Genomic DNA, 25,949 nt, shown 5'->3' with positions numbered 1-25,949 from the left:
TAATATTTTTCACTTAGTTTATTTTAAAGATGTGTCCCTGGGTGGTGTCTGTATTAGCTTGTTGATTCTGACTGCAGTTGAGTATTTCATGATATATATCCATCCAATTTTATCTCTCCCCTCCTTCTGTGATGGTTATTTAGATTGCATTCACCTCCTCACCATCGTAAAAAGGGGTGTGTGATCCCTTGGGACCTGTGTGACAGTTTCTTTGGGAAATATGCCTAGTACCAGAATTGCTGCATCATAGACTATGAGTACTCTTACTTTGCCTGAGCTGTGCTTTGCTGATACTCTCTAGAATGGCTACATCCATCTATATATCTCCACAACCCAACACTTGGCGTGGTTCAGTCTGCCAGGTGTAAATCAACTTCATTTTCAGTTTGTATTTCTCTGACTACTTATGAACTTGATAATGTCTTCATCTGCTTGTTATCTTTTTTGGGGTATCCTCTTCTGTAAATTTTTTGTCCATACCTTTTGCCCAGTTTTCTACTGGGGGTTCCAATCTTACGTTGATTTGAGGGACATCATTATATTCTGGATATATATCCCTTATTATGGCGTTACAAAAATCTTTGATATCCCACTTGCCTGTAAACTTTATTGAACAGAAATCATTAAATGTGCTATCAAAATCATCGTTTGTTCTCCCCCCACCCCCCACCCCGGCCATATAGCTTGAAGGTTTTGTTCAAATGCTTCTCTAGCCCTAGTTCTCAAGGTATTCGTCGTGCTTTTTTATTTTTATTTATTTATTTTTTTTTTTTGAGACAGGGTCTCACTCTGTCACCCAGGCTGGAGTACAGTGAAGCAAGTGTGGCTCACTGCAGCTTCGACCTCCCAGGCTCAAGCAATCCCCTCACGTCAGCCACCCTAGTAGCTGGAGGTGAAGTAGATGGAGCACAGGTACGCATCACCATGCTGGAGTAATTTTTAAATTTTTTGTAGAGACGATGTCTCGCTATGTTGGCAGGGCTGGTCTCAAACCTCTAGGCTGAAATAGTCCACCTGCCACAGTCTCCCAAAGTGCTGGGATTACAGGCTTGACCCATTGCACCGGGCCCCTTCTTTTAACTTTATAGTTTTACTTTATACAGTTTGGCTCTCTTGCACCTGGAGTCTACATTATGTCACTGCCCTGATTGAAAAAAACATCTAATGGCCTCAGTTGCCCACAGAGTGAAACCAGGCATCACAGGGAATAGGAAGCTCCTCAGAATCTATCTCACACCTTCCCCCTGTTCAGATATTCCCACATGGTCTCTTATTCACCTTTGTATTCCAAGTATACTAAGTTTGATATCTTCTAAAAGCACCCTCTGACAGGAAAATGAGCACCGTGATGTAATTCAAAAGGTATTTTCCCTACTTAAATCATTTGAAAACTTATAAGGAGGTATTTCTTTTGTTAATTTTTAAATGGAGATATTTGTATTTAAATTATAGAAGTAGTACATTCCCATTGTTTCAGAAGTCAAACAGTGCAGAAATGTACAAAGTAGGAAATGAAAAGTTCTGAACCCCAACCGTTTCATACGTTTGTTACGTAGAATCATACAGATGAGGGTAGTGGAGGAAGGATGACAAAACCTTAATGCCTAGGCCACTTCCCAGACCAGATAAACAAGAATTGCCAAGGTGGGTCCCAGGCGTTGGTATTTTTTAACAGCTCCCTAGATGATTCTAATATGCAGCTTAGTTAGAAATAACTGGCTTTTACAACACTTGAAAAAATAAAAACATCATACCAAACGTATTGTTCAGCACCTTGACTTTTTCCCCCCGAGTAATTACTAAGTGGTATTTAAAACCCTACCTTTGGCTTAAAATTTAACTGTAATGAAAAATTCCATTTATTTTTGAAAATGTTTTCAAGCATGCAAGCCCTGTTAATCAATTTGATTAACATTATAGAGCAATTATTATTATTATATTTTGAGACAGAGTCTTGCTCTGTCACCCAGGCTGGAGTGCAATGGCACGATCTTGGCTCATTGCAGCCTCCACCTCCCAGGTTCAAGAGATTCTCCTGCCTCAGCCTCCCAAGTATCTGGGACTACAGGCACACACCACCACGCCCGGCTAATTTTTTGTATTTTAGTAGAGATGGGTTTTCAACATGTTGGCCAGGCTGGTCTCGAACTCCTGACCTCGTGATCCACCCACCTCGGCCTCCCAAAGTGCTGGGATTATAAGCGTGAGCCACTGTGCCCGGCCTATAGAGCAATTATTATAAAAGGATAAAGTATTTTGAATAATGGTAACTTTTGACTTGCATATAATAGCATAAAGTTCTTCCCTTTTTACATTAGGACTCAGCTTGTCAAAATTCATAATGAATGGCCAGAGTCCTCATGGGTACTATGTTTTTATTCCAAATGGTAGAACATATTCAGGTAGTCAGTAGCAACTAAGGTTTATAAAAATAAGAAACTGAAAAAGCAAGCTATGCAAAGTTAATTTTTTTTAGCTGAGGAATCATCTTTGTCTTTTGTTTGTTTGTTTGTTTGTTTGAGACGGAGTCTCGCTCTGTCACCCAGGCTGGAATGCAGTGGTGCGATCTTGGCTCACTGCAAGCTCCGCCTCCCGGGTTCATGCCATTCTCCTGCCTCAGCCTCTCCAAGTAGCTGGGACTACAGGCGCCTGCCACCACGTCCGGCTAATTTTTTGTATTTTTAGTAGAGACGGGGTTTCACTGTGGTCTCGATCTCCTGACCTCGTGATCTGCCCGCCTCAGCCTCCCAGAGTACTGGGATTACAAGTGTGAGCCACCACGCCCGGCCTGGAATCATCTTTGTCTTAATCTCAGTTGCTTCCTGTCCACTGATTGCTTCTCCTTAAGTATCTTCTGTCTCCTCAGATTTTAACAACAGCCAGCAACCTGCCTTCACTTCCAGAGAGCTGTACTGGCACCCACTCTCCCCCACACCAACCCCAACCCCGTTTCCCTTTGGCTCCCGCCACCCTGCTTCCCCTCCTGCCACCCTGCCCCGGCTTTGCTCCTGAGGATGCTCTTCATCTGTCTTGCCCATTAATACTTGACTACCCACTCCATGGGAAAATTGCTTTCCTTCTTTGCCTGTTACAATAGCATTTTTTTCTGTCTCCTTTTATCTTTCTGGCTCTTAACTTCTTAAGTTCTGTTTCCAGCTAACCACTTTCCTCCTGCGTACCTTTTAAAATTAGTTTTCTTCTTCTTACAGAAGTGTTATATGTGTTTACAGTAGAAAATGCAGACTAACCGAAAGATGGACTACCCATAATTTCATCATTTAGAATAGCTTTTTGGTTTTGTTTCTTTAAGAAAAGGGGATTATGCTTCATAGGCGTAGTCTTTATACATAACCTTTATTTCCTCCCTACCTAATAATACTTTTTTTCTAAACTGTTTATTTTTAATGTTGGTTTTAGTTTTTTATTTTAAATTAATAGGCATGTAGTTAAATAATATTGAAAGCCTTATAACAAATTATAACAGTCCTTTGACCACCTTGTCTCATTCTTTTTGCCAGATGTGTATACTTTCAATTACTTTGTCTATTTCTTCTGATATTCATCTCCTTATTTCTAAATAACATATTATTTTTTAAATCATTAATCTTAGATATTATCTATTATTGTTAATACATAGATGAGAATCTCTGCCTTATACCCCTTTGCTCTCTTCCTGTTTTCCTAATAATGACAGATCATGATTTTTTTATAAATTACTATTTATTGTTTCCATTATTTTGACTATATATATCATTCACCAGTGAGCCAAATAGTTTCTCATCATTTTTTAAGTACAAGTGTTTTTTCCACCAATGGAAATACCTGCCTCATTTTTCCATTTCCTTAACTTCGTTTTGATCTACAGCCAAATCTTCTCACACCCTCCTTTAGCCTCTTAGTGCCATTTTCCATGTGGTTACCCTAGCAGCTCATCAGTGAATCCCATTTAACCCTCACATTTGGGACCAGCCGTCTGCCCTCCTTTTCCAGGCTGGACTGGTTGCTCTCTAGGCGTGCTGCACAGTGTCGTTAATGCCTGAGTAGCCCTCTTCCAAAACTGAAGTCGGTGACACAGTGACGTTAGCAAATTGAGAGATTTGAGAAGGTCTCGAGAGGCTTCTAGTCCCTGTAGGTGTCTAGCACTGCTGCATGAGGGCATTGAGCAGCATTTGGCCTGGGCTTCTGTTTTGTGAGTGCTGCTCACTCGGCAACATGCTTTCCTCCTTGAGGTTTCAGGACTGGTGAGCTTTTCCTGCTAATCTAGGTCGTACTGTTGCCTTTCTCTCCTCTTCCCTCACTCTCCCCCTTTCCCCACTCATGTGGACCCCTTCTTTCAGTCTTCTTTCATTCTCCAGTGTGATTATTGATTGCACTACTAATATTTCTTGGTTTTTGAGGAAGAAGTGAATGGAGTCCAGGGATGCAAAATTCATTTAAAATGAAGCTGACATTTTCATTTCAGACTTACCAAGAGGGAGGCAGATTCTTGCCATAATAAAAGTTAGATCTTTTTTAATACAGTTTAGGAACTTTAAAAGATAAACACTGATGAGAAGGGAAAAGCTATTTGTACTTAGCATACTGCTTATTTGACTTCAACTAAGAAACTCATCCATTACACCAATTTAGGCATCTCATATGTTTCTACTACTCTAGGACAGCAGGGTATATATTTATATTATGTACTTTTTTTTTTTAACTTGCGGAGGGGAAAATGGGTTCTGTATAAAACAAGAAACGCTTAGCCCTAAAAAATGTGACCTTTTATAATCTTACTTGAAGTTAGTTGAAATATCAATTGTGCCAAAAAAATATACTTGTAAACTAGAGCGTTATTTGCAATGGTATGAATAAATAAAATGTGTTATTTGAAAGTAGATGAGCGAATTATGATCCTGATATGTCTGAAGTGATGATTAATACCATTAAGGATGATCTGTTTTGGAATAACATAGTGAAACTAGGTAATCATGGATAGTAAGGCACTTTAAAATATGGTAGTAGATTACTTTCATTATTCAGTTATTTAGGTTTTTAATATGAAATTTTCTAGACCAATTGCAAAGACTTTTTCAAAGTACTAAATATTCGCATTATAAATAAAGTGCACTTAATGGTTCTTTTAATTTGTAAGCAAACAGCAAATGATTTTTTATAACCAAATGGAGATTTTAGTTTTGCTATTTGCTTGTTCTTTAACTTTGGGCAGATATTTAAACTGTTTTGAACCTATGTCCCAATCAGTGAAGTGAGGATCGTTCCTACCTCTAGAGGTTTTGCAAAAACTTTAATGAGATGAAATAAATGATCATTGCTCTATTTTTTTTTAAAAAGTTCTGCATTTTTGGTAGTCAGGAAAATTATTAAATCAATGAGGTGGCTGGGTACGGTGGCTCACACCTGTAATCCCAGCACTTCAGGAGGCCGAGGCAGGCGGATCATGAGGTCAGTAGTTCGAGACCAGCCTGGCCAACATAGTGAAACCCTGTCTCTACTAAAAATACAAAAAATTAGCCGGGCACGGTGACGGGCACCTGTAATCTCAGCTACTCGGGAGGCTGAGGCAGGAGAATCACTTGAACCCAGGAGGCAGAGGTTGCAGTGAGCCAAGATTGCACCATTGCATTGCAGCCCAGGTGACAGTGCAAGACTCCATCTCAAAAAAAATAATAAAAATGAAGTACCATTTTTTTTCACAGATTAGGCTGACAAACACTGGAAAGAATGATAAAATCTCATGTGGATGAGCATTGGCAAGTTGGACTCACATTGCCACAGTTCTTCTGGAGAGTAAAAAAAAAAAAGCCCAGAAAGTTCACTTGGCTCATCACTTCTAATGTGCTATAAGGAAATAATCAGACAAGTGGACAAAAACTATTTTCTGCCGAGTCATTTATACTATCAAAAACTCTAAATATTAGTACATCAGACAATGAATTTTTTTGTAGGCCTTAGTAATAACTATGTTTAAAAAAAAAAGAAGTGTCTGGGTGCCGTGGCTCACACCTGTAATCCCAGCACTTTGGGAGGCCGAGGCAGGTAGATCACTTGAGGTCAGGAGTTCGAGACTAGCCTGGCCAACATGGCGAAACCTCGACTCTACTAAAAATACAAAAATTAGCCTGGCGTGGTAGTGGGTGCCTGTAATCCCAACTACTCGGGAGGCTGAGGCAGGGTAATTGTGTGAAAACAGGAGGCGGAGGTTGCAGTGAGCTGAGATTGTACCACTGCACTCCAGCCTGGGCGACAGAGCAAGACTCTGTCTCTAAATAAATAAGAGGAGTATATGTATATATTTTTAACCTTTCATTGTGGTAAATCAATATCAGTTTTAACATATATTTTCTTTTTTGTATACATTTTTCCTTGAAAATATTTTATTTTATTTTATTTTATTTGAGATGGAGTCTCACTCTGTCACCCAGGCTGGAATGTAGTGGCACAATCTCAGCTGACTGCAACCTCTGCCTCCTGGGTTCACACAGTTCTCCCGCCTCAGCCTCCTGAGTAGCTGGGACTACAGGCATGCGCCACCACGCTCAGCTAATTTTTTGTATTTTTAGTAGAGACAGGGTTTCGCCATGTTGGTCAGGCTGGTCTGGAACTCCTGGCTTCAAGTGATCCACCTGCTTCAGCCTCCCAAAATGCTGGGATTACAGGCTTGAGCCACCGCGCCTGGTCCAAAAATATTTTAAATAGAAATTTGATAGTTTACCTAATAAATGCCATGTTATGTTTTCTTTTTTAGCAGTGTATATTCATTTAAATTGAAGGCCTTGGCTTTGAGGATTGAATTTATCGATTCTGTGAATTTGTTGGTGCACCCCTCTTGACAGTGTACTAAAAATAAAAATCAAAAGTGGTGGTAGATCAGTCTCCTGTAAACACTCTTCTTCCTTATGGTCCACATCCATCTGTCCTCTGGTCTGAAATATCTGTCTCCTTTTTCATTTTCACCTGTGCAAGTTCAGAAGTTTTTCATTTCTTGCTTTTAACGAGAATGTCGTCTTTTGTCTCTCCAGAATTCAGCCTTCACATGTTTACATGTTTCCCCAAAATGTTCTTACTTCAGAACAAAGGAAGCTGACTGAGAAATTTGAGAGTCTCAGTCAGTGTCTCTCTTTCGCTCTCGCTCTCTCTCGCCTTCTCTCTCTGTGTGTGTGTGTGTGTGTGTGTGTGTGTGTGTGTGTGTGTGTGTGTGTGTCTCAGTCTCACTCTCTGTCTCTGTCTCTGTCTCTTCTTTATCCTCCTGGGTAGGTGGTTCTTGATGAAGGAAACTCTCAACCTATTATGAATTCTTCCTGTAAAAAGACATTTAGGTTCCTGCACTCTTGATAAGTTGCCTTTTTCATTATATCTTGAAAAAAATTAATGGTCTGAAGTCCCACTAATAGATTTTTTTCTATGCATTTTTAGTGATATGTTGATTTCCTTAAAAGAATAATTTGGTATTATACAGATGTGCCATGATTCTTCACCTCTAGGAACTTGAAGCAATTCAGCTTGGTTAAAGATGAATCAGGTTCTTTAGGCTATCCATTGGACAGTGCCTCACCTAGAGATGAAAAGATCCACAGGGCCAGGTGTCAGGGAAGGGGAACAGAGCTTCCACCCTGCAGGAACCTCCATGCATTCAACTCTCGGGAAGCTCCTATGTATTTTTAAATGACTAGAGTGATATTCTAACTATACTTTCAGTGTTAGGCAGTATTTGCATTTGCATATTTTTGAGTGGCCCGCCTTTTCCTCTTGGTTCTTTGCCTAGTTTTTATCTTCAAGGTAACTTCCCTCTTTCCTGCTTTTTCTCTTTAGTTCACTTGCTTCTGCTTGCCCAGTGCTAGATAAGAATCACACAGAGAAAATAGATACTGATTTAGGAGTTATATTCTCTTAAGTTGTTTTCTTTTAATTCTCTAAAATCTGGCTTTAAAAAACAATCTGTCAGTTATTCTGGAAACTCACAGAGTGGTGGTGAAGAGCTTAGGAGTCTGGTAGACCTGGGCTTGAATTTAAACTGTGTCACTTACTAGCTGATTAACCTTAGGCAAGTTATTTCACTTCTCTGGCTCTGTGTACTCAACTGTGAAACAGAGATAATGTGTAACTCAGTTTTGCCTTAAAGATTAAATGATATAATGTTTTAAAGTGCTTAGCACTGTATGAGTCATAGTATTCAATAGGTGGTTGCTGATGTTGCTATTAAGGCATTAACTTTTCAGAGATGAAGGTAGAGGCCAGACATCTTACTTCAAATATCATTGTAACTTTAAAAATCCCAGTAAATGTTGCCTGTTCAGTATACAGTCAAAATCTCCCAAAACAAATCCACAAAACAGAAGTGTAGGGTGGGACACAGGTGCATCTGGTGTTTTCGTAAGTATGAGCTTAGATATGGAGTATGGTAGAAAAAGAATGAAGAGAGGATAATGGAGGAAGGGAAAAACCCAAGTCTTGTTTCTGACTAAATTTTTTTAGAAAAAGGAGATTGGATGACTGCATTGAGGCAATGTGAGGATGGGCAGATTTTAAATTGTGCAGCTTTTGACACATTTTTATTTTTTGTTATTTTTATTTTTATTTTCTTTTTGAGATGGGGTCTTACTATGTTGCCCAGGCTTTGAATTCCTGAGCTCAAGGGATCCTCCCACCTCAGCCTGCCAAGTAGCTGGGAATACAGGCATGTACTACCAGGCCCAGCTTTTCCACACATTTTTTAGTGAATGTAAATATCAAATTACAATTGTTAGGTGATTGAGAATGGGGAAAATCAAAACCTGTCCAGATATTAAAAGTATTTTTATAGTCCACTACATTCTCATGATGGATTCTGTACTTTGTTTCAGATTTTCTGTTGTGAGATACTTTAAAAGTGTTAACATTTTACCATGTTATCAGTTTTACATAGTTTTCCAAAAAGGTACTGTGTTGTGAAATGTAATTTTGTTTCTTGGGCTTCAGTTTTCTCTTCAGCATTCCTTTTGTAGTAGTGATGATTGGGATTCTCATGCACTCTGCTGATGTTGGCCTTATAGCCATCTTTCCCAGGATATTTCTTCTAAATGTCTGGATGCTGCAGTGTTAAACAGTGGAGATAGGTTGATAGGGCAAACAGTCTTGGCCTGTTCTAGAACCTTGACTCCTCTGCTCTGCTCTGATAAACTCCTGCTCAGTTTGTTCATATAATACTGTTGACCCAGTGCCTGCATTAGATGGGTTGTGAGTGTTTTTTTTTTTTCCTTCAGGGGTGAGAGATTTTTGGTGATCATTCAATTCTGCCTTTGCTAACCAGGCACAGCTTTCTGTAGCACAGCTGGTGGTGGTGACAGCACAGCCTGTGGCCACAGAAGAGAACAGAACTCCTGTGCTCACCTAAGGATTGAGCCCACGGGGCTGGTGCATTAGCTCAGTGCTCCTGGATTCAAAACAGTTGTACAATATGTTCAGCAAGAACGGTAAAATACCCTCCATGAAAGAGCCTGCGGTAGGGGTGCCTTCAGTGGTCTAAAATGGCAGTTACTTCAGATTCTCCACAGTCTGAGCAGTTTATTATACTATGGTGGTAAGGGGAAAGGCTTGGTGAAGATTAATGTTAAATACGTAAGATGAAATGACCCACTGAATTTTTTTAATTAAAAAATGGGCCCCTTTCATATCAACACTGAAGATGGATACATTACCTGAGGGTGCACATCAGCCAACAAAAGTGGGTTCAGCATCCCCCCAACCCTGAACCCAGAGCAGTCCCAACAGCCTGCCCCATGCAGTACCTCTGTTAGTGAAGTACCACCTTTGACCCACCTTGCTCAGTTTCCTCACTTGTTCTTAAGAGAAGTTAGTTCCTTGTGACCCAGTTGTGTTTCCAGCTATAGAGAAACTGTAACACCACTGGGTTTTAGCTGGATAACATTTTTAACACATGTCTGCATTTGAGTTAGAATAGCAGAGATCAGAGTACTGATAATCCTGAAGGATAATTGGGCCTGTGTCCACTGGCCTGGAGGAACACATATTTGTGTGAGTGGCCAAGCAGATCACCACTGACCCCTCCTGCCATTGGGAAGCATAGTGGCCTTGCTTCAATGGCAGTGTGTTCTAAGTCATGCCATTTTACTTAGTCTTCATTCACTCAGTTAGAAATGAGGTCAATTATTCCTGAAAAAAAAATTGGTAATACTTGGACTAAGTAAAAAACTGCACCTGCCCATAGATTTGTCTTAGACTTCTTGAATAAAATGAATGATGTTGGGACATACAGAATATAGACAGTTTAGAGAACAGGATGCATGAATTAAACAACCTCTCACCTCTCCAGACTTGAATTTGCAACTTTTGATTCTGTTATGCACAACAGCATGTATCAGAAAGTGAGATAATTTCCCAGAAATGTTAGAAAGTTTTAATTAGTGTACTGATGCTAGAGAAAGCAGCCATGAAAGTCATCCTCAATACGAAGTTGCTGGCATTTTTATGGACCGTATATAAGGTAATTTAGTGTATTTTACATTCATGAATAATCAAGGCAGGTTAATCTTGCATATTTGTTTCTAATTACTCTATTTTTACTACTCCCATCATTTCTCTTTCTCCTACAAGAAGTTGGAATGTCCTAACCACAGTGCATCGCATACACCCACAGAACAGTAGCAAATGAGGGCCCCAGTGTTTCTGTAGAGAAAGCAATCACCCTGATAACTGCCGGTAATGACAACCTTGTTGATTATACCAGTCAAGGTTTATTATTAAGTGTGCAGAAATTTTCATTTTTGACTCACAAATACATTTTTGTTCTTTCATAAACATGTATAATAGCAAAAAATAAAGATAACCCATCCTCGTTAAAACCTAAGTTCCATAAAGAAAAGACACAAAGCCTGCTCTGTTTATAGATATTTTGTTTCCCTGAGCAACAGAAAAATGCAGTGCTTATTTAACTTAGCAGCAATGCCTTGTAAAAATATAAGCCTGCAGATGGCAATGGCCTTTATTTTTCTTCCACAAGTTTCCTCCAATTCAGAGCCCGTGCCTTCCTTCAGCCACAGAGCGCACGACAGCATGGATAAGATTGAGTCAGCCCTCTTACATTGTTGGCCTACGGCTATGGAGCTACCTTTGCAGAGTTGTCCACTTTGGGGTTTGAGCATGGAAAGTAAATTCAGAGATGCAAGTATCTGGGAGAGGGCATGAACTTGTGAGAAAGTCCTCATATTCTGAGCTGCTATGACAGTTTTGCCTTTAGAAGCTATCTCGTCTCTTAGCAGCTTTGTTCTGGGCAGAATGAATAGCAGAGGGGCAGGAAATACCCAGAATCTTGATGCCCAGCCTCCCTGCTTTTGCTCTGCTGCATGATACTGCCTCTAATGAAGGAGCCATTCTTACAGAGCAGTTACTTTGTCTGAGGCCTGAGAAACCCAGAAAAATTTATCGTGACTGTTAGACCTGGGCACAGATGGATTTTAGATTAAACTTGGCAGGGACAACAGGCATCTTGGAAACTCCCTAAGGAAGGGTCCAGATCAACAACACTGCAAACACCATATTCCCTTCAGGCAGGCATCCCTATTTTGCTGTACTAGGCCTTAATACTCTCTGGGTTGTAGCCTCCAGTGGTCCATTTGACTTCTGAGATGTATTAACAAGAAGACTAATATTACCAATGGGAACCGCTCACTTAACAAAAACAAAACAACATACCCCAACATTTATTGTTGCCTTGCAACTCTGCCTTTTTGGCCTCTCTGGGTATCCACTGACATCATTTAAAATGAACCATTTTATTTCTAATTGCTACATGCCAGGTTGGTTTATGTGTGTCTGTTTCTCAGCATTCCACAGATGCCACATTACTCAAAGCTGTGCTTTTGTGCATCTTCACAGATTTCTCTCTCCCTACCCTGCACAGCCTCCCTACTTGAGGTTCTCATCTAGCAGCTGCCTGCATGCCCTGCTGACATCCATCCACAGCACATGCCCAGCCAACTGAGCTCAACTGCAGTGAATGTGGCTATAGTGCCAGTGAACTGGCTGTGCTCCAGGACTTTGCCTCCCCTGCCATGCCATCTGATGTGAAGTGTTTTGTTGAAGAGGGAGATTTAAACACCTCAGTGAGGGCAAACCAAATTTCACAGATCTGTGAAAAGTGCATGATGATTATTTCAGTCTCTATTGTGTGCCTATTTTGATTCACTCTTAATACTGTCTTCTGTCTGCACATGCACAGTATCACCATGCACATGTTTGGCTCGGTAAGGTTTTCCTGTTTAAGGCAGGTGGCCTTGATCTTCCTACTTTTCAGTCCTTGGTATCGTTAAGTTTTCAGGATCATGTATAAGACCTCAGCAGCTTTCCTGAATGTGCGCCTCAGGAGCATGGTGGTTGGCATCAGGCAGTGTCTGAACAGTATTTATAAAGCATGTTTGATGATGCTTACAACATTATTGAAGGTTTTCTGAGGGCTGGAAGCTCTTATCTAAGTAAAATAGAGTATAATGAAATCTATTTAATTGACTTTGCTTTATTGCATTCATGCTGAAGAGTAGACCATCCACTTGGATTTAAAAAAAAATCATGAAATCCCAAGATGTTAGTGAGAACAAATGAGCCAATCATATTTTAGGAACTGTTCTTGATGATGGTTCCCGAGAATAAAGCACTGGACACAGAAGTGACCTCTAGTTCCATTCAAACCCAGATTCCTCCTTTGCAGCTTAGGGTCCATAAGAATTCTGGTTCTGGTCTTTCTGAGATTGAAGTCTTCCTAATCACTGTAGGGGAGGGATCACCAAAAAGCTTCCAAAGAAGTTAGAGCCCTCATTCCCAAATTAGTGCCCTGGGCTGGAAATTTTAGTTTAAATTGTCTCTCAAATCCATTTGAGCTTTAAATTTCAGTGATAGAAGGCCTCACCTTGAGTTCTCTAACACATACTTGTCTCCAAGTGAAATGTCTTCTCATCACCCCTCACCTTCTTCCCGGTCCCCTTCCATGTGGATCACTGCAGTCACTTCTAGTTGAAAGCTCTGCCACCACCTGACTTCTTGCCAGTCCTATAGCCCAACTAGTCTGTAAAACATAAATTTTCCAAGTCACCTTTAGGGAACTGCCCAATTGCAATTGATGCATATGGACACAAAAGGTGGTTCAAAAGTTGGGTTAACCTGCATGCTGATAGGAGTTAATGGTGATGCATAATATTTGTTTACATTTAGTACAAACTTTTACAGTGTGTTAGAGATGGCTTTTGTAAGAATAGAAGTAGACATTCATAAAAGCAAAGAATAGTAAGTTCTCTCCGTTTTAAAATAAACTTTTGGCACAAATCCTTGAGACTTTCTGCTCTGTGGTCGTCTATTTATATATTAAGAATGCTGTGGGAATTCTTGCTAAGAAGTGTTAAAGACTTCAGGCCTGTAATATACTTCTCTTAGCTTTGCTATCCACATGTGTTTTGCATAAATCCAGCTAGGAACCTCCCTTTGTAGGAATTCTTTAGCCTAATTAAAAGTTGAGCCATAACACATGTGAAGGAATTGGAAAAGCTCTTGGAAGCAACATTTGTCAGATGATGTAAGCAATATCCAATTTGTTAGCTGTACTTAACTATGCTTCTGCTATTTCATAGATGCATATCAACTCCTGTAGAAGATATGTCAAAAGGAATTCCAGTAATGCGTTATCTTTCATTCAATCCATATTTACTTGGTGGCTGGCCCTAACGCTTCAGTGCAGAGTCCCTTGACTCTCCTTTTGCCTCTAATTTCCTCCCTCACCTAAGATTAAGAAATATTTTGATAACTTATAAACAAATACTTCTGTGGCTAAGGAAACTTGCTACGCAAAGTAAGTCCCATGAATAAGAGGGCAAATAATATTTTTGTAAAATGAAGTTACATTCTCATATGATAAATAAACTCATATTTTATCAAATCCTATTTTCTTAAAGTGGGGATACACTTGTAATTTTTAATTGTGCTTTCTAAACTTAAGATCTTCCATTTCTCATTGAAATTTTATGTTAAAATTTTGGCCATTCCAAGTATTTTAAATACCTTCTTTTTTATTGGAAATTTTAGCACCTGAGCAAAGTTTATATCATTCATATACTTAGAACTATTTTAACCCCACCACCCAAACTGCCTTTTTGTCTTTTAATTGTATACACAATTCTGAGAGCACTTTGTTCAGTTATATTACCTCATGATGTGTTACTTTAGGACAGTGCTTCTCAACCTTGAATGTGTATCACAATCACCTGGATAGATTGCTAAAAACAGGTTGCTGGGCTGTATACCCAGAGTTTCTGATTCAGTAGGTCTGGAACGTTGCTGATGGTGCTGGACCATACTTTGAGAACTACTGCTTTAGGATTTCTGGTAAATACTGGCTTTTTTTTTTTTTTTTTTTTTTGAGTAATGAGTTTGAGATATAAGAAAACATAGATTTTATAGTTCACAAAATTTAAAGTTCCTTTTTAACTTTCCTTTGTTGTTTTTCTCATAATATTGGATTTTTCTTACTTTGATTTAAATGTATTTAGTGCTGACAATGTGACTGGTATTACTTGATAAATGACCAATGTACATTTGCTGCTTTAATAATTTGAGAGGTCATGAAGGGAGCATTCCAATGACTTTTATACTGTCAATGTTGCGTTATTAGGAAGTCAATATAAACAAGTTCCTATGAAGGACATGGCCCAGGGCCTCATACATAGTGGACACTGAGTAAATGCTGGAATGAACTAATGAACAATTATCCTACTTCCCCGCAGTGTAATAGTTACTCTTCGAAAACTTGATTGATCCAACTTTGAATATCTGAGAATTATCTGATTTATTGATCTTTACTATTTCTTTGCTTCTCATTCTTGTAGTCCTGAGGATGGTTGTCTCACTGGCAATTTAGCCCTTCTATTAGGAAGAGAGGAGACAAGTTAAACATAAAATTGTTTTCACTTTTGTCTTGTTAGTAGTACTTAATTATTTACTAGAATAGGTAGTATTAACTTAAAAGTTCTTTGGGGGTTGATTCAGGTTCATTTATTCAAGCTGGCCTTACGATCTTCTAAATATCCTTAAAAAAAACCCAACTTTATTACCTAATCTGGAATATAAATGTATCGCAAATCAGATACTACTTTTATATCCTTCTTGCAAATTCACAGGAATTTCCAATACTCTGTTATTGCATTCTAACAAAGTTTATTATGAGAGTTTTGAAGATACTGAATATGTTGAAATCTCTTTAGTGCTTCATTTTCCAACGATTTCAGTGCAATTTCAGTCACGTTTTGTCTGTTTTTGATGGCTGTCCTGTTGATTAATGTTGATTAGATAATGAATAAGAGTTACTGTAGATTGCCAAGCCATCTGTTTGTATCAGTCTTCACAAAGATACTTCTTCCAAAGGAGAAAATGGACAGAAGAGCTTAATAGTGTTTTCAGGTGGAAATTAAGAGTTCTATTCCTGTTCTGGCACTGATAGCATGCTTATAGAATAATTCTTTTCTGCTCCTGCTTACTTCGTGAGGATGTTGTAAGAGTTAATAAAATAACTATTTTGAGTGGCTTAAGGCACTGATAGGAAAGGTACTTTGTTAGCCATACAGGTATAGGAAGAGTATGAGTTCCGCCATAGGCATGCTGAATATCTGGGAGGAAACCCTGTTGATGACTGGGAGACATGAAATCAAAACTGAGCTCAGGGACCCAGAATAAAATTTTTAGTGGGTAGCCTAGAAGTGATCACCAGAGTATTAAGATTCTACCCACCTTCCAAGTGTATGCCTATCAGGAAAACCAAAGACAACCACTAAGGAACTCTTGGAGCTTAGGGGGAATCGGGAGATTGAGCCCTAGTCATTTGTCCAGGGCTTCTCCGAGGCCCAGGTTTTTCCTCCTGTACTGTGCTGCCTGCTGACAGCTGTTGCATTTGATAAACCAGTGAACAAAGTCTCTTCTGTACTCATGTAGCTTTCTCCTTGAGATTGGGGTAGGGAGGATAAGAAAGGTATTAGGGGGTGGTGATAAGCATTAAGGTGAGAAAAGAAGCAGGGTGGGTGACAGGAGAAGTGAGGGTTTTGGAGTGGCAGGGAAGGGGGTTCATCGGGATCAGAGTCAGGTCAAGAAAGGCTTCTTAGGTGAGGTGACTCAGCAGAATGAAGGAAGAGACAAAGCTGGGGAGAGGGCATACCAGGGCCTGGAACTGCAAGTGTAGAGGTAGTTGCAGGGAGGGGTACAGTGCTGCTGTCCCTGGAATTACAGGTGTGGAGGAGGTGGGGTCTGAAATGTGCCCACCTCTCCACCAGCAGATCTCGTGAGGAAGACCATAAGTACACAGGAGGCGCATCCCTCAACTGTGAGCTTCAACAGCCCTGTTTTGAAACCTTAAGTAAAACATTTGTAAAATAATAAGCCTGAACTTTTTCCCTCCAAGCTATACTGTGAAATGTGAATTTTAAAAAGAATGGTTGTGTAAATGAAGAATGTACTTTCAAATTAGATGATCAGACTGCGTTTCCTTCAGAATTGTGTTGCTTTGCTTGCACATGGCAATTGAAAGATCCCAGAAGCAAGACTGTGAGCAAGTTATGCCCTGGCTTTGAGCCTCCAGTCACCTTGCTCTGCAGTGCAGTCCTTGTTGTTAAATGGCCTTCCTCCAAGCTTTAGGAAGCCTCAGTGCAGTTTGTGGTTGAGGAGATGAAGAAGGTCTAAGAGGAGCAGCTCCTGTTTTCATAATTTTTTATATCAGTGCTCCCTCCCAGGGGTATTTAAGTAAAGCTATTAACAAAATTAAGAATTTGGCAGGCAGCTCACTTAGATGATCACCAAGGTCCTTCTCATTTCTAAAGTTATTTGAAGCTGCTGTTTTCATTAGTCCTTAAGTATATGTTGCTACCATATAATTTGGCCACAAAAATGTTTAGATATGTTTCAAGGACCTCAGGGCTTCCTGAAAGAAGTGCTTCTTGACTGATTGTGTATTTGGTACAAGGGCTTCCTTGGTGATAGTTTCTACTCTCGTTAAATACTGTTCTGTTATTTTTGAAATCTGATCAAGAATCGACACAATAAATCTCTTTGATATTTATACTTATGCCTACTTTTAACCTTTTAGGAAAACTTTATGAATTGGAATATTCTAAAATCCTGAAATAATTTGGAATATTCTAAAATTCTGAAGAGAATATGAACAGATTGTTAGAATGGAACTTTTACCCAATTCCCTCAGACTAGAGTGTTCATGCGACATTTTGCCAAGAAGTTCCTATAGAGGCAATTTCACTTTTAGGATGGATGGGTCTAAAAGGATCATATTTAGTTTCTGGTTATTCATGGTTGCACTCACTTTAGAGGATGTTTTCTTGTTAGGTTGCTGCTACTATTTGTCTCTCCTAAATAACAGTATGGAATTATAGAAAGAAAGGGTGGGAGAATAGTCGTGTGATTCTCCTGGTCAGCATAAAGCCTGTTCCATCCAGCCACTTTGTTCTTTCTTTTGCTTTGAAGGCCAAGGTGACATGCCCATTACTTGGATGTTTTTATGTTCTATACCTCTCTCTTGCTCCATATATTTTGCAGTGGTGCAGATATATTGATCCATAAATGATTGGTATTACATACTGAATCAAGGTACATGTATTCAACTCTAGAGAGAATTGTTTCTCGGTGTTTTTCACTGTGTGACTCACCACTGTGAAGGTATGAAGATGAGTTTATGCCGCTAATGGGGTAGCTTTGTTGTGATGTAATTTCAGTAGCTGCCCATGGCAGCTGTTAGTCGAAGGTAAATTCAAAACCAGATGGTTTAGATATCACAGTGGTGAAGATCAACAGAGTACCGTGAAACCAGGACTCGGTCATGGCAACCTGAGACTGTTCTAGCTAACTCTTTCTGATGTGTTTCATCTGGCACTTTCCCAGTTCAGTCCCTTGCTTACCTTTCCCCATTTGAAAAATTCTGCTTTTGGAAGGAGAATGGATTACAGGTCTTGACGGAGGCTTGGACTCTTGACTTCTTGGTTTGTTTTTTTAAATTTTAAAAAAATTTTCAGTTCTTTTGTGACCATCACATTACTGAAGTTAACATTGATGTCTTGCTCAAACTTATTTTGTTTCTCTCACACATTTCAAAAGAACTGAGTTAATACATTGAATTGAGCAGTCTGATAAGAAGGTAGTGTGGGGGGTCTCCGGGTCCATAGAATTTCCTTGAGTGTGGATTGCTGTGTAGGAAAACCTCTTTAAATTTTTTCTGCTGGCTGAATGTAGAGTAATGTGACCCTGTTGCTCTCCATGGTGAGCTTTCCATAATTGAAATATTCTTTGATTCATTGCCAGGAGTGGACTTCCTTTACCTCTGCTCTGCCACAGCGTGGCTGCTGCCTTTCTCCTTTAATAAGGTACGTTCAGTTCCCCCACTCAAAGAGCGTTTCATCCCTTAGACATTCTACCCAGGACATTGAAAACAGAAACGAGGCCGGGCACAGTGGCTCACGCCTGTAATCCCAGCACTTTGGGAGGCCAAGGTGGGCGGATCACCTGAGGTCAGGAGTTCAAGACCAGCCTGGCCAACATGGTGAAACCCCGTCTCTACTAAAAAAAAAAAAAAATACAAAAAATTAGCGTGGTGGCGGGCACCTGTAATCCCAGCTACTTGGGAGGCTGAGGCAGGTGAATTGCTTGAACCCCGGGGGCAGAGGATGCAGTGAGCCAAGATCATGCCATTGCACTCCAGCCTGGGCAACAAGAGTGAAACTCCATCTCAAAAAAAAAAAAAAAAAATGAAGATGCCAGTGAAGGAAAGTTAGAAACCACTGCGTGTCCTAAGCAGTTCCTAACTCCCATGGACAATTCTAGCATGGGTTTTGTAATCGTTTATAATTGACATATAGGTAGAAAATTGATACCGAGAAACCCAGCTGCTCCTAGAGTACTAGTAGTAACTCAGAAAGAGTAGAGAATTGTACTGTGAAATGAGCAGATTTCCTTTTCACTTTCTTTTTCTACTCCATCAAAATGCCAGCTTGCTCTATCTTTGCTAAACATTAGATTAAATGTCTTATTTATCATGATGCCTCTGATGTTCAAAATTACATATGTTGCTGTAATTCTTATGAATTGTGAGCATACATTCTTCTGCGTAAACAGATGGTACTGTTGACACAGGCTTTATAATCCTAGTAGGTTGGACATCAAAATTTTATATTTCCACCATTACCTTAATTGTAGAGAGATTCTGGGGTGACTGTGGAAAGTCATCTAACATGTGTTCTCTTTCTTTGCACTGCCGGGGTTCTAAATATTTATTAATCATTATTTATACGCTGTAATGCCATACTTTATTGGTGAATGTACCATCTTTGGGAGGGCATTAGATGTTCTTTAGTATCTAAGAGAAATATATACCTATCAGTGAATTTCAAATTATAGTTTATGATCTTCAGATTAATAAAAAGAAGTTTCCACCCCCACCCCCACCAAAAATTAAAATGACACAAAAATGCATCTTGGGAACATCACAATATTTTAAACTGAGAATACTAATTTTTTGAGATGTGATTATATCACATTTGACTTAGATTCTGATAGATTATGAATTTGTAATCAGTTCAATTTTGTATACTAAAATTATCTTTGCACTCTGAATAAATGAAGTATCAAGCAAAATTTTAAAAGTAACAATATTTTAAGAGATATAAACACAGTTAAAATCTTTGAGGTATTTTACCACTCACTTTTAGAATTATCAAATGCTGCTTTGATCTTTTCATCAAATCGGAACAGATATCTATATTTTTATTGGCAACAATAAAAACAGTCTGTGAGGAAATGAAACAATCCAGTCTTTCATTTTCTTGCTCATTTAATCTGAACAGGTGATGTTTCAGTATATTGAGACATAAGATAATCAAGACTTTTTGAGACATAAGACAATCAAGACTTTGTTAACAGTTTTCTAGATTATTGATAGAATTATAGCTCTGATTTATAGGGTCACATTAAAAGTACACCTTTGTGTACGCTAGGTCTGGAGGTGATGATGTAGAAATACTAGTGTGGGCCGGGCGCGGTGGCTCACGCCTGTAATCCCAGCACTTTGGGAGGCTGAGGCGAGTGGATCACCTGAGGTCAGGAGTTCGAGACCAGCCTGACCAACATGGAGAAACCCTGTCTCTACTAAAAATACAAAATTAGCCAGGCGTGGTGGCACATGCCTGTAATCCCAGCTACTCGGGAGGCTGAGGCAGGAGAATCGCTTGAACCCAGGAGGTGGAGGTTGCGGTGAGCCAAGATCACACCACTGCACTCCAGCCTGGGCAATAAGAGCGAAACTCTGTCTCAAAAAAAAAAAAAAAAAAAAAAATACCATTGTGACCACATTGTAACATAGATTGTGTTATCTCCTGCTAATGGAATGTAGCTTCCTTGACTTGTGGTTATTTCCCAAAATTCTTCCTTTAAGAAATTCAAAACCCTCACCTAAAAGGAAAGAAGTTACCCAAATAGGAAGATTGAAAATGAAATCTGATTCTTTCTGACATTTTTACTGCCAGCTAATGAACAAAAGACTTCATTAAGGAAGCAGGTTGTTCAGTGGTTCTTTGTGTCTGAATATGACTGATCTAATATATTAAATATTTTTCTGTAAATGTAGCAGTATAGTGCCAGTTTCTATTTTCAACTCCTCAAATAGTAAAACCAGTTCTGTCAGCAGGCATTTTATTAAATGCCTCAGAACATGTGTTAGACATCATAGAAACTACAGACATAGAAGACAGGGATCTTGGTCTTATTAAACTTAAATCTAAAAAGATATAGGAGCATTTTAAAGAGCAAATACAAGTGGGTGAAAATGAGCATTGTGTGTTGCTAAGACTTGAACTAGATTGGTTGGACTAGAGGAGTGACTCATCGAAAAAAGGCAATTTCAGAACACATTAATGAATGTCTTCTTAAGGATGAGGCACTTGCAAAGTGCCTGTGTGTCAAAGGAAGAAATGATTTGGTGATTCAAGTGGTAGTGAAGTTGTTTGACACTTGCTTGTGGGCTTTGAAATGACAGGAAGAGCAGGGCTGGAGTTCCAGGAGGGCTGGGCCAGATTGGGCTGGTGGGGTGTGATGAGTCCACTTCCCCTGCCCAGGCAGCTGATGGAAGGCTGAGAATAGACCTATTCTAGGGCAGCTATGTTGAAAGGGAACTGCTTTCAGCAAGAATGCCAACTGTGCCCCCCCATTTGGAGACAAGCAGATACAGAGGGACCCCTTCCAAATTTATACCTAGCTTTTGCCCGAGATTTCTTTAGTGATCTCTACCACTGCATCTATTCTACTTTTCTCTCACCATTCCTCATTCTTCAAAGTGCAGCTCAATTCCTGTTGTGCCAGACCACAGAGTGGTAGGGGAAGGCCTCTGTGAGCCTGAGTATGGTGAAGGAGGAACCCTGGAGAGAGCTGGGCAGGAGGGAGCATGCAGAGTTCTGCCAAAACCCACGTCAGGGGCTGAGCGTGGTGGCTCACACCTGTAATCTCAGCACTTTTTAGGAGGCCAAGGCGAGCGGATCACCTGAGGTCAGGAGCTCAAGACCAGCCTGGCCAACATGGCGAAACCCCATATCTATTAAAAATACAAAAACTAGCTGGGCTTGGTGGCACACACCTGTAATCCCAGGTACTTGGGAGGCTGAGGCAGGAGAATCACTTGAACCCAGGAGGCGGAGGTTCCAGTGAGCCAAGATTGTGCCACTGTACTCCAGCCTCGGGGAGAGAGTGAGATTCTGTCTCAAAAAAAAAAAAAAAGTTAAGTTGGTGCTCTTTATTTTCTGTGCATAGCGTATTATGTATCAAAAGTGTGATTTTGGTTAAACAATTTTATTTGAATCCTATAATTTACCATTACTACAAAACAAATGTTCTATCCTTTGGAAGAAATTAGTAAATGGGAGAATTTTCTTTAACTTTGAAAAATTAAATCTGGTATTTATCTGATGTACTATATTTGCTCAATTAACTGTCACCTGACTTAATTTCCTTCTAGAAAACAGTGACAAATTGTATTTATCAGAGAGAGAAGGGGAGAGCTCCGCCAACCAATTAGAAATAAATTTTCAAAATTAAATATTTTTGATTTGCAATTTTATTTTTGTACAAGCTTTCATGTAGAACATGATTATTTACCTTCCTCTGACTATGAAATGGCATTTAAATTTTACACATGAAGTAGAAGCACATGCAAACACAAGCTAGTCATGAAAGATACCCTACTCTGAGTCAGCCCATTGGGTGTTTAAAAAAAAGAAAAATGCTGAGTAAATCATATTGTCCTCAAAATGGGTAGTATTAAAGCCAGCAAGAATGGTATGGCATGAATCACAACTCAGTTTTTTAAAATGTTATGGTATATCTTGTCTAGAGAGTATTTCTGGTTGCTTAGAGCATATTTGAAGATAATTCTATTATATATGCATTTGGATGCAGCTATGCTCTTGGGATGACTGGACTAGAAACACACAAACTATTATTATTTTAATGAGGGCAGGCTTTATTTTAAAATATACAAAATTGGAATAATTGTCTAAGTCGTTTCTATATATCATATGGAATACTAAACCCATATATCTTGGTTCTTGGATTTGAAATTGCACTTTAGGTGAAATGGAAATAAACTGTCATGAAAACAAAATTTGTAAACAGATATTAGACATAGATGATATCTCAGAATTAAGGCATTGTTTTGGAAAAGGTGATTTAAACCCATGAATATTGAAGGAAGAGAGATTAACATGCTGGTGGTGGTGATACAGTGCATGAGCACAGCCATTGCACAGCAGTGGTAGAGATTTGTGGAACGGTTGGCATGTGCAACATCTCAGCCAGCTCTGTCAATTAGAGCAGATTCTGACTGACAAACTGGTGTACTCATGTGGCATGGAACACTTAACTCCAACAGCTGTCCCACTGTACACTTGTGAATCAACATGTAACTGTTTTCATCATGTTCTAAAGTGACTAATAGACGTATATTACCCATTGTGACCAACCTTTTCATTTGTATAGGTTCATATTAACCCTTCCTTAAATTTTTGAATTGGAATAATCAGCTAGCTTATTGTCTGTGGAGAACAACCACCAATAGTGACAAGACCTCCCTAAAGTCACATCACAGAGCTTTGAAGTCACTGCAGTCCTGAGCCTGTCCTCAGTTTTACAGTTCTCAGAACCTGGAATAATATATAAACCAGAACACAAATGTATTAATTTGTAATTATCAAAATGTCCATATTTGCCAAATACACTTCTCCTTTCTAGGATCAGGTGACTGTTGCCATTGTGAACTTAGAATCTTGTCAAAGGTGAAGATGTGTTTGCAAGAAGAGTTCATCTCAGGACCATCTCTGTCCCTGAGAGCAAAGATCCTTCTTGTAATCTCACTTGTTTTTACTTCTCTGGGGAGGGCAGGAATCTGGGTTTTCCTTTTCTGTGTTTCATACTAACTATCCTCTTCTCCAATTATGACAGCAATCACGTGTGATAAGTCATAATCATAATCTGATTTTGGTCTACATGTTAAGAGTCTGTTCCTTGATGATAGGTTAGAGCTCTTGGGGGGATACTTTTACTGATTCTTAGTTTACATCCACCCATTTCCAGTCTTATCCTCGTTTTATTGATTTTTCTAATTTTCTTATCCTAGAAGCAGCCTTGTTTCCTTTGTCTTGAGGTTTTGAGGAGCAGCTCCCTGATGCATCTGCCTGTGAGGATACTGAGGCGAGCAGGATGACAATACCCGAGTACATCTTCCTAGTGTCCTTAAGTAGCCCACTTGGACAAGGAAGGCCAAGGTTTCCTAGGATTCAATTCATGATTGTATCCCCCAGGGATTTGGCACGTGAAGGAGAAAAGAATCATTCTTTTCTTTTACAGATGTTGGAGATTTCTTCTTTTTGATGTCTTTAAAGTCTTATTTTCCTCACAGTTGCTTCCTAGCTCCTCACGGGGCCTTCCAGACATTTCCCCAGTACTCCTAAGTTGACACCATCTAACTTTTACTCTCCTGACTCCAGGTCACATTGCCACCTTCACTGGGAACAGTGACACCTGATTCAGTTTGACTCTTTGCCTCAACCTTCACCATCATCTTAGGCAAATTTAAAGGCTGTGGAGACAATCCATGTCTTTACTTGCACTTTACTTGTCTTTACTTGTTCCTTCGTCTTCTCATCTCCAGAGTTTTCTTTCTCTTTTTCTCCCCCACCCCACTTCCACCCCAATTTTAGACTGTTGGCATTCTCTGAACACAGCACGCTGTGGTGTTTTATGCCTCTCTGTCTTTGTAGTAAGTCTCATCTTCCCTGACGACCCTGCTCTCCCGTGCGAAGTTGAGCTCCCCTCACTTCTGTGGCGGTAGATTTTATGCATGTCTGCTCTTGCATTTATCACACTATTTTTACTCCTTTGTTCCTGCTAGACAGCTCTTTCAGCATCATAGTGGCCACAAAACCTAACACCATCTGGTGTATAAATGTGTTTTCATTGAAAACACAGATATGTTGTCATATCTTCCCTCAGTTTGTTTCATGCTCCCATTGAACAAACACTTTTGAACACCTACTGTGTTTCAGGCACTTTCTGGATCTGCTGAGAATGCAGTGGCAATCCAGATGAAAGTAGTCCCTGCCATTACTGAACCAAGAGAGTATGGTTAGATTGCAGAAAAGTAAATAAGTTATCATTCAGTCGATTGCATTCTCCATCTGTGATCAGCAGAACTGTAGAAACTTTATAGTGATTGTTATTTTTTCTTGTACTTTCTTCAAAAACCTGTTTGGAGATGTTAAGTGTGAAAATTTGTCTCCTTGAAAACAAAATACAGTATTAAGCACACAGATTCTAAATGGAATAAAGGAGACTGAGAGATAACCATCATTCCTCTATCCTGCTGAAGACCAGACAGAAAGGATGTTATCACAACTGAGAATCTATGGTACTTTTTAAAAAATATCTTTTAAAATCAAGAGGTTTTTTTTCTTTTACTCTAAAGAGCTACTTTAAAAAGTTGCAACTTAGGCCGGGTGTGGTGGCTCACACCTGTAATCCCAGCACTTTGGGAGGTCGAGGCAGGTGGATCACCTGAGGTCAGGAGTTCAAGACCAGCCTGGCCAACATGGTGACACCCCATCTCTACTAAAAAATACAAAAATTAGCCAGGCGTGGTGTCATATGTCTGTAATCCCAGCTACTCAGGAGGCTGAGGCAGGAGAATTGCTTAAACCCAGGAAGCAGAGGTTGCAGTGAGCCAAGATCGTGCCATTGCACTCCAGCCTGGGTGACAGAGTGAGACTCTGTCTCAAAAAAAAAAAAAATTGCAAATTACTCAATGCATCATTGCTTAAATCAGCATTATTAAGAGACTTTAAACATGTATAAAATCAATTTTTCTGATGTTATAATTCAAAACCGTTGACTGCTTTCTTTGCCTATGCTTTCAGTAAAGTAACTTATAAATTAACGTCTGTCCTAAACTGGACATGTTTTAGGCTAATTGTTGTATAACCCAGATCGGGGAATTTATCTGTCCAACCAAAGTACCAGAGTGTACAGTATACCAAGGTCATTTCCATGTGAGTGTTCATGAAATAAGCATGAAAAAACAGCTAAAACTTGCACCTGGCCTGGAGTAGGCTGGGCTTTTTTTCTGGAAAATCATTTATTCATTTACTTTCAAGCTAAGTTGTCAAGAAATTTAAGCCAGGTATGGTGATATGCATCTGTAGTCCCAGCTACTTGAGAGTCTGAGGGCTCAAAAATTATTTGAGCCCAGGAGTTTGAGTCCAGCCTGGGCAACATAGCAAGATCCTATCTCATGAAAAAAAAAGGAAAAGAAAATAATTGGTACTCAGCCTTCAGCAAAAACACAATTTCATGTTTTTGGTGGCAGGAATCTTTATTGAAAAGAG

The 25,949-nt window shown here is 39.5% G+C and overlaps 1 protein-coding gene across 13 annotated transcripts in view; it reads left to right on the top strand.

Moving 5' to 3' along the window:
* The window catches only part of PKP4 (plakophilin 4), a 227,864-nt gene that overhangs the window by 34,693 nt on the left and 167,222 nt on the right, over positions 1-25,949 (top strand). Inside the window, exon 2 of one of the 13 annotated variants that reach the window (XM_055292033.2) lies at positions 18,334-18,395. The exons of 11 other annotated variants lie outside the window; for them this stretch is intronic. The gene's annotated coding sequence lies outside the window, so the exon portion shown is untranslated. Of the gene's footprint in view, positions 1-812; positions 913-18,333; positions 18,396-25,949 lie in introns of those variants that run through there. One more of the 13 variants, XM_063645986.1, reaches the window with a different exon arrangement.

This window comes from Symphalangus syndactylus, chromosome 9 (assembly GCF_028878055.3).
Source record: "Symphalangus syndactylus isolate Jambi chromosome 9, NHGRI_mSymSyn1-v2.1_pri, whole genome shotgun sequence".
Lineage (NCBI taxonomy): Eukaryota > Metazoa > Chordata > Mammalia > Primates > Hylobatidae > Symphalangus > Symphalangus syndactylus.
Note: the sequence above shows the minus strand (reverse complement) of the source record. Positions and strands in the feature narration are given on the sequence as shown.